Source organism: Desmodus rotundus, chromosome 13, assembly GCF_022682495.2.
Source record: "Desmodus rotundus isolate HL8 chromosome 13, HLdesRot8A.1, whole genome shotgun sequence".
NCBI classification, from domain to species: domain Eukaryota; kingdom Metazoa; phylum Chordata; class Mammalia; order Chiroptera; family Phyllostomidae; genus Desmodus; species Desmodus rotundus.
The window spans coordinates 39654367-39667034 of NC_071399.1; positions in this window are offsets into that span (position 1 = coordinate 39654367).

Consider the following 12668-nt stretch of genomic DNA (forward strand, 5'->3'; position numbering starts at 1 on the left):
CCTGAGTACATGGCCAAGAAGAGAGGAAACTAACTGGTCAGCCAACCAACAGTGTCTACTAGTATGTGTTTAGAAGGAATGTTTATAGAAATCACAGAAATTTTTGTTAGAAAATTTTGGGTAAGACTCACTTCAAAGCCTCTATATTGTCAATAACAGATTATCTTTCTTTTATAGACAAATACATTTCTTCAGTTTTTCAACAATAATTAACAGCTATTTGTTGAGTGCTGGCCTTTGCTAGTCACAGAAATGAATAAAATAGGTCTTACTTCCTACCCTAAAGTAGCTGACATAAATTGAAAATGTTTTTACCCAAGAATTTACCTCTGATAATCTATAGATAACAAGAGTGAGAACTCCCAGGAAAAGTAAAAACCTTTCCCTATAACTCACTCTCTGGTGTATAATGTTTAAATTGATGATATACAAGGAGATCTAAATAAATTTCCAATCAATTGTTCAATATTATCTGAAGGGCATGCAAACCTCAAGTAAGTCTATTGTTTTAGAAATAGTTTTTCATTAAAGTATACCAATGTTAGAACAACTCAAACATTTTTTAAATGTATTCTTCTGTGTATCATATTAAACTTAGCAAAATAATAGCAACCCATAAGAATTCAGAAAGAACTAAATGCTTCTAAAATTCAGAAAGATAAACTTAAAAGACAGACACATAAAGCAATAACAAATCTGGATATATAATGGGGAACCAATGGTGATCCAATTATTTACAATTCCTAACAATGAATTCTGCATAAAATGTAGTAAACATATAGAAGGAAAAATACATAAATTATTGCCAACTGTCAAATTACATATCAATGAAAATAGAGCTGTGCTATTTTCAATTTCCCACAATGGCACAATTTTGCTAAATCAATCATATGTATTTCTGTAATCAATTATACTATTATATTTCAGTATCCAATTGTCACATACCTCTGTCTAAAGCAGCTACTGGAGATGAAAGTGAAATTAACACAGCTATTAATTAAAATTGGTGAAAGCAGATATTCCTTTATTAATTCAACAAATATTTTCTAAGTACCCAGTGTTAGAAATGTGGGAGAGATAGAGGCAGGAGGAGCTGGATGATATGATCCAAGTGCCTTTATTTGATACTTCACTTACAGGCAGGCTGAGTCTAGACTGACTGCAGCCCCAAGGGGAGGCAAGACTGGGGTTTTTTAAAGACAAAACACAAGGTTTGTAGGGGAATAGGGGAGGGGGTTAGTCTCTTGTTCTTCTGGGCATCTGCCTCAGGGTTTCAGGATGTGAGTCGGGACAATGGATTAAGTAAAGGGCTGGGCTGTTCCCAGGTACAGGAGGGTCGGTCTGATTGGCATCAGATGTCTATTGTGTGAGATGGGAGGAAGTTTTGATTAAGCTGTGGGCTACCAAGTGAATTCAGATAACTGAGTCATGGGCAGTCCAGTGGATTAGAAAACTGGCCTCACTGGGTCATGAGCAATCGGGCTGGTTGGGAAACTGGTCTTACCTTTTCACCCAGTATGTGCTATGCACAGTTCCAGGTGCTGAGAATGGAGTAACAGGTAGACAGACAAAAATCCCTGCTCTCATGGAACTTCTATTCCCAAAGTTTAGACAATGAGCAAGATAAATAAGTAAACTACACAGAATGGTAATATGTTAAAAAAGAGCTGTAGAGAAACAATTTTTTTTAAATGGAAATAAGAAATATTGGATTAAGGGCATTGACATTTTAGATTGAGTAGACAAGAAAGGTTTCACTGAGAGATTAAGGGGTGAGAGAGCCAAGCAGATTTCTGAAGGACAAGTACTTCAGACAGAGGAAAGAGCAAGAGCAATTATTGTGAGGTGGAAAAATGCCAGATAATTCAAGAAAAAGCAAGGAGGTGAATATGACCAGAGAGATATTCCTGAAGGAAGAGTTTAGTGGGAGGAGTGGTCAGAGTGGTAATGAGTGGGCCACATAGTGGCCATATCTTATGGGACATAGTAAGTCAGAGGACCTAGAATTTCACTCTGAGTGTAATGGGAATGGTCTCACAATATTTTGAGGAGTAATTAGTTTTGTTTATTGCTCTGGTTGGCTGGGCCAAGAATACACTGCTGTGGGTGTGGGAAGAGGGGCAGGAGATTAGTTAGGAAATAGAAAAGTAATCCTGGTATGAGCTGGAAGAAGTATGAGAGTAGGAAATGATAATACTCTGTTAAGTTTATTATAAAAATTTTCAAACCTAAGGAAAATTGAAAGAACATTCAGTGTTCTCACAAGCATTCACTACCTTGTGCCACCATTAACAGCTTACTGTACCTGCTCTATTATGTGTCCACCTATCCAAGCTTCTCCTGTCCATCCACCAATCCATCTTACTGTTCGATGCATTTCAAAGTAAATTGTAGGCATCCGTACATTTTTGCCTAAGTAATTCAGCATGCAAATAAACTATAGTTCAATATATTTTATAGTCTTTTATATTAAATTTACATAGAGAACTTTTAAATGTACAGAACATTCTTATCAGTTCTTCAAAACTACCCTCATTCTCCTTCCCAGTTAATCCTTTCTATGTACCAAATTAACTAATATTATGATATTTTCCACCACTATTTCTTCCTATTTTTGAAACTCATATTGATAAATCCAAAAGCAGTAACTCTTGTGTAAGTTTTCTTAGCACGTTTTTAAGATTCATTCATGTTGTATGTACTAGCATTTCATCTATTTTAATGCATTTCCAATTCATTGATCTGACCTAACTAAATAATTACAGAGAAATCTAACTCATTTCCAAACAGATTTGGTTACACAAGATATCCTGTATAACTAGATCATCATATTATTACAAATTACACTGGGCTTAAATATGTATTGTTGAATCCTGGAGCAGCTGTCATTTGTGAAATAAGTAGTCCATGGTTTGTAACGTGATTAACTTACACCCCTTTAGTGTCTTGTACAATAAGGATTATGACAAGATTTATTAAAACCATGGCTATGTGGTCTCCCCTGTAACCTAGTGATAATTATTTTCATAAATTTATGGCTATTTGTTATCAAAGTTCTTAAAGGAATAAAATCTGGGTAACAGTAGGGCTTGAAGTATATATTAGTTTGCAAACTTGGGGATGCCCCAGGTGAAACCTGATCCTGGCCTTTACACTCAAGAGTGTAAGGCAGACCACTCCAGATTGGTAGGCAGCAGGTTTCATAAGCAAGGGAACAAACCCACAAGGCTTGTTTTTGGTGGGAATAAAATGGGTAGATCCGAGCACCTGCCCACCACAATCTTAAAAGTTTTCATAGCAGCCTGAAGTTCAGTCACATATTCAGTATAGATTGTCTCAACATCTTACTCTCTCAAAGCTGCATTCTTGAAAATGGCTCCCTTTCTGTGGGAACGATGGTCAGAACATACATTCCAAGGACAGAGGTAGAGGTGAGGAGTCTTTGATTGTCTTGGTCTGGCTTTCAGGCCAACCATTTGTCACAATCTCTCGATGACCTTCTCCAGCAGTATGATAGGTCTTGTCCTTGCCCAGCTCTCCACTGATTTTACACAGAAAGGTACAATAAATCTTTTGATACACCTTTGGCTGCAAACGACATAAAATTATGTTGGAAATGATCCAACGCTTTTACTTAGAAGATGATTTCAACATTAAGAGACATTATGTGTAAAATCAACCATGCTTTTCTTTTTTTTTTAATTTTTATTGTTATTCAATTACAGTCGTAAGCTTTTTCTCCCCATCCCTCCAACCCACCCCAGCTGAACCCACCTCCCTCCCCCAACTCCACCCTCCCCCTTGGTTTTGTCCATGTGTCCTTTATAGTAGTTCCTGTAATCCCCTCTTCCCACTGTCCCTGCCCCCCCACCCCCGCCCTGGCTATTGTTAGATTGTTCTTAACTTCAATGTCTCTGGTTATATTTTGTTTGCTTTTTTCTTCTATTGATTATGTTACAGTTAAAGGTGAGATCATATAGTATTTGTCCCTCACCGCCTGGCTTATTTCACTTAGCATAATGCTCTCCAGTTTCATCCATGCTGTTGCAAAGGGTATAAACTCCTTCTTTCTCTCTGCTGCGTAGAATTCCATTGTGTAAATATACCATGGTTTTTGGATGCACTCGTTTGCTGATGGGCACTTCGGTTGCTTCCAGTACTTGGCTATTGTAAATTGTGCTGCTATGAACATTGGGGTGCACAGGTTCTTTTGGATTGGTGTTTCAGTGTTCTTAGGGTATAATCCCAGCAGTGGAATTGCTGGGTCAAAGGGCAGTTCCATTTTTAGTTTTCTGAGGAAATTCCATACTGTTTTCCACAGTGGCTTCACCAGTCTGCATTCCCACCAACAGTGCACTAGGGTTCCCTTTTCTCCACATCCTCTCCAACATTTGTTTGTGGATTTGTTTATGTTGGCCAATCTGACTGGTGTGAGATGATAACTCATTGTGGTTTTAATTTGCATCTCTCTGATGGCTAGTGATGCTGAACATCATTTCATATGTCTCTGGGCCCTCTGTATGTCTTCCTTGGAGAAGTGTCTGTTCAAGTCCTTTGCCCATTTTTTAATTGGGTTGTTTGTCTTCCTGGAGTGGAGTCGTGTGAGTTCTTTATATATTTTGGAGATCAGGCCCTTGTCTGAGGTATCATTAGCAAATATGTTTTCCCCTACTGTTGGTTCTCTTTGTAATTTGGTGCTGTTTTCTTTAGCCATGCAGAAGCTTTTTATTTTGATGAGGTCCCATTTGTTTATTCTTTCCTTTATGTCTCTTGCTTTAGGGGATGTGTCTGTGAGGATGTTGCTGTGTGGAATGTCTGAGATTTTAATGCCAATGTTTTCCTCAAGGACTTTTATGGTGTTACAACTTATACTTAAGTCTTTTATCAATCTTGAGTTTATTTTCATGTATGGCGTAAGTTGGTGATCGAGTTTCACTTTTTTGCACGTAGCTGTCCAGATCTCCCAACACCATCTGTTGAAGAGGCTGTTTTTGCTCCATTTTATGCTTCTGCCTCCTTTGTCAAATATTAATTGACCATATAGACTTGAGTTTATTTCTGGGCTCTCTGTTCTGTTCCATTGGTCTATGTGCCTGTTTTTATGCCAGTACCAGGCTGTTTTGATGACAGTGGCCTTGTAATACAGTTTGATATCAGGTATTGTGATCCCTCCTGCATTGTTCTTCTTTCTCAAAATTGCTGCAGCTATTCAGGGTCATTTATGGTTCCATATCAATTTCTGAAATGCTTCATCTATATCTGTGAAGTATGTCATGGGTACTTTAATAGGGATTGCATTGAATCTATAAATTGCTTTGGGTAGTATGGCCATTTTGATAATGTTAATTCTTCCAATCCATGAGCACGATACATGCTTCCATTTGTTTGTGTCTTCCTTAATTTCTTTCTTCAGTATTGTGTAGTTTTCTGAGTACAGGTCTTTTACCTCCTTGGTTAGGTTTATTCCTAGGTACTTTATTTTTCTTGTCCCTATATCAAATGGGATTTTTTTCCTGATTTCTGTTTCTGCAGTTTCTTGTTGGTGTACAGGAATGCCTTTGATTTCTGGGTATTGACTTTGTATCCAGCTGTTTTGCCAAATTCATTTATTAGGTTGAGTAGTTTTTTGGTGGAGTCTATAGGGTTTTCCATGTACACTATCATGTCGTCTGCAAACAGTGACAGTTTCATTTACTCCCTTCCAATTTGGACGCCTTTTATTGCTTTTTCTTGTCTGATTGCTGTGGATAGGACTTCCAATACTATGTTGAATGGGAGTGGTGAGAGAGGGCATCCTTGTCTTGTTCCTGATCTTAGTGGGAAAGCTCTAAGTTTTTGTCCATTGAGTGTGATGTTGGCTGTAGGTCTCTCATATATGGCCTTTATTATGTTGAGGAATGCTCCCTTTATTCCCACTTTGCTGAGTGTTTTTATCAGAAATGGGTGCTGTATCTTATTGAATGCTTTTTCCACATCTATTGATATGATCATGTGATTTTTGTCTTTGCAGTTATTGATGTGATGTATTATGTTTATTGATTTGGGAATATAGTACCATCGTTGCATCCCTGGGATGAATCCCACTTGGTCATGGTGGATGATCTTTTTAATGTATTGCTGGATGCAGTTTGCTAATATTTTGTTGAGAATTTTAGCATCTATGTTCATCAGCGATATTGGCCTGAAGTTTTTTTTCTTCGTTGTGTCTTTATCTGGTTTTGGGATTAGGATGATGCTGGCTTCATAAAAAGAGTTTGGGAGTATTCCATCAGTTTGGATTTTTTCGAATAGTCTGTGAAGGATAGGGGTTAGCTCTTCCTTAAATGCTTTGTAGAAATCTCCTGTGAAACCATCTGGTCCAGGGCTTTGGTGTGATGGGAGTTTTTTCATGACTGCTTCAATTTCCTCTGCTGTTATTGATCTGTTAAGGTTTTCTGCTTCTTCTTCATTCAGTTTTGGAAGATTATATTTTTTTAGAAATGTGTACCTTTCATCTATGTTTTCAAATTTCTTAGCATACAGTCCTTCATAGTAATTTCTTACACTCCTTTATATTTCTGTGTTATCAGTTGTAATCTCTCCTCTTTCATTTTTAATTGTGTTTATTTGGATCCTCTCTCTTTTCTTCTTGATGAGCCTACTTAAAGGCTTGTCAATTTTGCTTATCTTTTCAAAGAACCCGCTTCTGGATTCATTGATCCTTAGAATTGTGCTTTTAGTCTCTATGTCATTTAACTCTGCTCTGATCTTGGTTATTTCCTTCCTTCTGCTTGCTCTGGGCTGTCTTTGTTGTTGTTCCTCCAGTTCTTGTAGGCGTAGGGTTAGGTTGTTTGTTTGAAATGTTTCTATCCTCTTAAGGTAGGCCTGTATTGCTATGAACTTCCCTCTCAGGACTGCCTTTGCTGTGTCCCATAGGTTTTGGGTTGTTGTGAGTTCGTTTTCATTTGTTTCCAGGAAGTTTTTGATTTCTTCCCTAATCTCGTTCTTGACCCATTCATTGTTTCATAGAATGCTATTCAGTCTCCATGATTTTGAGTGTTTGGGCTTTTTTCCTTTGGGGTTGGTTTCTAGTTTCAGTCCCTTGTGGTCAGAGAAAATGCTTGATGTGAGTTCAATTTTCTTGAATTTGTTGAGGCTTGCTTTGTGTCCTATCATGTGGTCTATCTTTGAAAAAGTTCCATGTACACTTGAAAAGAATGTGTATTTTGCTTCTTTGGGATGAAAAGCTCTATCTATATCAGTGAAGTCCATTTCATCTAGGGTATTGTTAAGTGACACAATATCCTTGTTGATATTTTGTTTGGAAGACCTGTCCATTTTTGATAGTGGGGTGTTAAAGTCCTCTACTATAATTGTGTTGCTGTCAATATCTTTCTTGAAATCCTCCAAGATTTTCTTTATGTATTTGGGTGCTCCTATGTTGGGTGCATATATATTTACAATGTTTATGTCTTCTTGGTGGATTCTTCCTTTGAGTATTATGAAGTGACCTTCTGGGTCTCTCTTTATGGCCCTTCTTTGGAAATCTATTTTGTCTGATATGAGTATTGCTACCCCTGCTTTTTTTTCCTGTCCGTTTGCTTGGAAAATTTGTTTCCAGCCCTTCACTTTCAGTCTGTGTAAGTCTTTTGACCTGAGATGGGTCTCTTGTAGGCAGCATATGTGTGGGTCATGTTTTCTTATCCATTCAGCTATTCTATGTCTTTTGATTGGAGCATTTAATTCATTTACGTTTAAGGTTATTATCGATAGGTAGTTATTCATTGCCATTTTTTCCTACCTGTGTTTCTCTGTTTTTCTCTTTTCCTTCCTTTCCTTAAAGCAGTCCCTTTAGCATCTCTTGCAGAGTTGATTTGGTGGAGCTGTATTCTTTTAGACTTCTTTTCTCTGGGAAACTCTTTATTTGGCCTTCTATCTTGATTGAGAGCCTTGCTGGGTAAAGTAGTCTTGGTTGCAGGCCTCTGGTTCTCATTACTTGGAATATTTTTTGCCATTCTCTTCTGGCTTGGAGCGTTTCCATTGAGAAGTCCGTTGCTAACCTTATTGGGGCTCCCTTGTATGTTACTTCCTGTTTCTCCCTTGCTGCCTTTAAGATCCTCTCTTTGTCTTGGAATTTTGCCATTTTAATTATGATGTGTCTTGCAGTGGGTCTCTTTGGGTTCCTCTTGCTTGGGACTCTCTGTGATTCATGGATTTGTGTGACTTTTTCTCTCATCAGATTAGGGAAATTTTCCATCATTACTTTTTCAAACAGGTTTTCTATCCCTTGCTCTTCTTCTTCTCCTTCTGGTATTCCTATTATACGGATATTGTTACATTTCATGTTGTCCTGCATTTCCCTTATTGCCTCTTCATTCTTTCTTAGCCTCTTTTCCTTTTCTTGCTCTTTTTGGGTGTTTTTTCCTACTTTGTCCTCCAGCCTGCTGATCCGATCCTCTGCTTCATCAAGTCTGCTTTTCATTCCTTCTACCATGTTCTTCAATTCAGAAATTGTATTCTTCATTTCCTCTTGGCTCTTGTTGATAGTTTCTATTTCCTTTTTCATGTTGATATAGTTTGCAGTGAGTTCATTGTAGTTTTCTTGTAGTTTCTGGTAGTTCTCTTTGAGCTCAGAGAGCTCAGTGAGCTTCCTGATGACCATTGCTTTGAACTCAGTATCTGATAGTTGACTTGCCTCTTTTTCAGTTAGCATTCTTTCTGAGGTTTCCTCCTTTCCTTTCATTTGGGGATTGTTTCTTTGTCTTCCCATTTTTTGTAAGACTCTTCTTGTTAGCCCCTGCTTCTTAAATTGATGTATTCTGACTCCCTGGGTTTATGGCATGAACTTCTATGGTAGAATGCCAATGGGATTCAGTGGTGCTGTCTCCTTAATATCCTGTGCTCACTGGTCTTGAGCTGACGTTTATGGGTGTAACACAGTCTTACTCTGGTCTTTTCAGCACTCCAGGTTTTCTTGTCTCACCGTCTGATCTTTCGATGCCCTCTATCTTTGGTCTCCGATCTTCATATATGCTGGAATACTGTTGGCTGTTCGCTCTGCTCCTTAGATCAGCTAGGTATTTCACTGGTGTTTAGGGGAAGTGGACTCTGCTCCCACCTATCTCGCCGCCATCTTCCAAGAACCACCATGCTTTTCTAATTTTCCAGCAAACACTGTACTAGGTATACTAAGAACATGTTCCATTGAATTAGTTGAGTCAAAAGAAAAGAACAAATGCACTGATTTTATATTCTGTAATGGAAAATCCAGAGTTTTGTGATGTAGCAGCTTTATGCTGTAATGTAGAATAGATTGAAAGTGTTACATTAGAAAATTACATATTTTAAATTGTTTTCTGATGTCTCCAAATGGACTCATTTTACCTGAATGTAAAGGTTTTGTTCAGATGGCTGCCAAATATACCATGCCACCTGATAATGACTATTAATTATTTAATCAGAAGAGTTTATCCTGAAACAAAAAGGTATAATCTTGTTTTGATCCAGATATAAAGTAGCTGGTCATTGTAAATAATTTTTTTCATTTTGTCCATTTGCTCTAGTTGTCTCTGCTTTCATTGGCAACCATAATTTAAAAGAACACTTAAGATCTTTTGATAGTATCATTCACGGCATTAATAGATTGGATTATAAATATCATGTTTATCTTAATAGATGTAGAAACAGAATTTTTGAAAAAAGAAAACTTAGTAAACTGGGAATTAAAATAACCTTAACCAAAAAAGTTATCAACCAAAAAACCACTAACAAATATACATAGTGTCAATCATTGGAAGCTATCCATTTGTGATTCAGAACAACTTCTGTGCCCAATATTTCCAAGGTGGCTGGCAGAGAAAGGCAAAGCAAAGAAATAAAATGTGTAAGTTTGGAAAGGGAAAGACAAACTGTGATTTTCCAGAGATAAGATAATTATGTGTGCAGAAAATGTTAAAAAAGAATCCACATTACATTTTTCTAATTCTCAGTGTTGCCAGTAGAAAAAAGAATCTTCCACAGGGTCGCAAGAAAAGAATTTCACAAACTCATACATGGAGACTGTGGTGTGGCAATGTTTATTCTGGTGGAAACCTGCTCCTGGGTCTCCGATGTCCCATCTCCATTTGTCCCCCATGGAAAAATTCCAACTGTCTCTTCAGCAAAGATAGAACATAGGTCAGTGTCCAGCGTTTATGTTTTATGTTAAAGCTTAGTCCTTGGGAGCCCACACAACCTGCTGTAGGCCCACATGGCTGCTAGACCCACATGGTTGTGTGTGTTCCTGGACAAGAGAGAGAGCACACAAACAAACTGGTGAGTGAGAGCCACCAAGTGAGAGAAAACATGACCAAATGGGGTGAGTGTGGGTCACCAAACAAGAGAAAGTTCCTTGTTTCTCTGGGGTTATAGCCAGGAGCGTTTTAAAAACAACCAATCAACTTCCCAACTTTCATGTGCTTTTAACGGGCTCACCCCTAGTTAGACTGACAGGTCTCTATGGTCAAGTACTTCCCTCTGAGCACCCCCAACAATCTGGTACTGGAGTGTGGACAGTGCTCCTGGAGAGATTTTCTCCTTGGTGGCAGTCCCCTGGACTGTGTGAATGAGTCTGTAGATACTATAGCTTCCTGGTTAACCAAGCAGGCTTATGCTTCCCAGTTTATTAAGCTCAATGTCTAATTCACTTAGTCCTATTTATAAACATCTAGCTAACTATCTACAGGAACATTCATGACTAAAATTTTGTAAGGTTTCTGGATGCAGAGATGACTAATAAGAAAATGAAATTAATAAGTACTATTACTATAGCATGTAAAATAGAAAGTTGTATTAGATTAACTCCCCAGAAGCAGGGTCTGAGACAAAGACTCTGGGTGACTTTTAGGAGAAAAAGAGTGAAGGTAGCAGGAGAGAACAGGAGAAGGAGCTAAGGAGGAATGCATTTGGAGTCTAGCTTCAGTTTGGTCCTACTGAGAACTCTAGAGATGAACTATACTAGAGCTGGCTCACCTTTATGCAGAAACACCGACTCGTCTATTTATCATTGGTTTCAGACTGCCCCCTGCCCCTTGCTGGGGATGGGGTTATATCTTCCAGGGTGAGACATCTGAGAGTCTCAAAAGAGAGACATTCAAAAGAGAGTCATTTTCTGAAAAAAGGGAGACTTATGAAAAGTTAGCACTGATCCTAACATCAGTTGGGAAATGGATAGCCTGGCCTGCTAAAGAGCCTCTGGATGTGGCATTAATAGGAACCAACACTGTCCACCCCTTCTCGGTGCTACTGAGATGTACATGTTTCTCCCATTGTTTTTTCCACCCAGAAACAAGATTCTGGTTGGTCCCAATTTCTGGGCAATTTATAAGAGGAGAATTAGTGATATGAGCAATGACACCCATTGCTACTACTGGCCCCAAGTTAATAAGTGATACTCATCAGACGTTTTATCTGTCACCCATTCTAGAGCCCTTTTCCCCTCAGCTAGCACTTTTGCATGGATTGCCTTGTGAAATGCCCCATCCCATTAATCTTGAAGGGGTCTCAGCTCTTGGTTGTTATGAACTTATTGAGATATTTCATATAATAAATGAAATCTACAAGATTATTTTTTCAGAACTTAAATATTTACTGATATCTGGGAGAAGCTTTTATTATTAATTATTCAAAACATGCATCACTTGATTAGTGACTGATTTTCTTGAAACATGATCTTTGTTTTCAGAAGTCCACTAGTTCCTTTGGGCCATATGCTCACCTGCTGTACAAAGAGACCTCTGTTTTGCTTTCAGCATGAGTCCTTAATTGATATTATCATTTATTCCTGATTTTACAGTCTTTCTTTATTTTTCTTGTACCTAGCTAGCTTCCTCTGAAAATGTAATCTAAAGTAGACAGAATGGTGACTAAGAATTTTTTTTTAATTAATCTATAAAGTATGGATAGTGAGAAGGCCACACTTACTTATATACCACATAATTTTCCAAGTCAAGTTTGTCCTCTGGAATCCCTCCCATATCATTGGGAAGTTTATTTTTCCATATGAGAAATCAATGACATTTCTTGCCCCAGTATATTTCTGCCTGTTTTAATATTCATAACTTCTGTTTAGGGTGTGTATCTGTGCATCATCCTTTTTTTAGTTGCTGTTGAAAGATATGCTAAGCCTATCTCCTATCTATGACTTATTTAAATGCAAACAGGAACTACTTGCAACATTAAATGGCCATATGACAACCTTGCAAAGACCTCAGATCTGACTCAGCAGATGCTCTTTCCACCTAGTTGCACTCACATATTTTTTAGTGCTTCAGATCATATAGCTGCAACATAAGTGCAGGATCTACTAGAATTCCTGAGCTTCTACGGGGTTCACATGATGACGGAGATGCATGGTACTTGGAGAGGGAAGAGAGCAGGCAAATCCACTCTGTCTATTAGAAAAGAAATGTTTGTGAATAGCTACCCACCACTGGAACTGTGTTGCTCAAAGGGCTGCCTGTTTATTAAGAGAGATTCTTCATAGTTGCATGTCTCACTCCAGAGATGCTTAATCAGAATCTGCAGGGAAATATTTAAGATAACCCAGGTGATCCTCATTATCAGGAATGTTTTGGAAACATTACCTTAAGGAAACTGTAAGATGTAAGGTGCCTTCCAAAACCTTGCAATATTAAAATTGTGAGTAAATG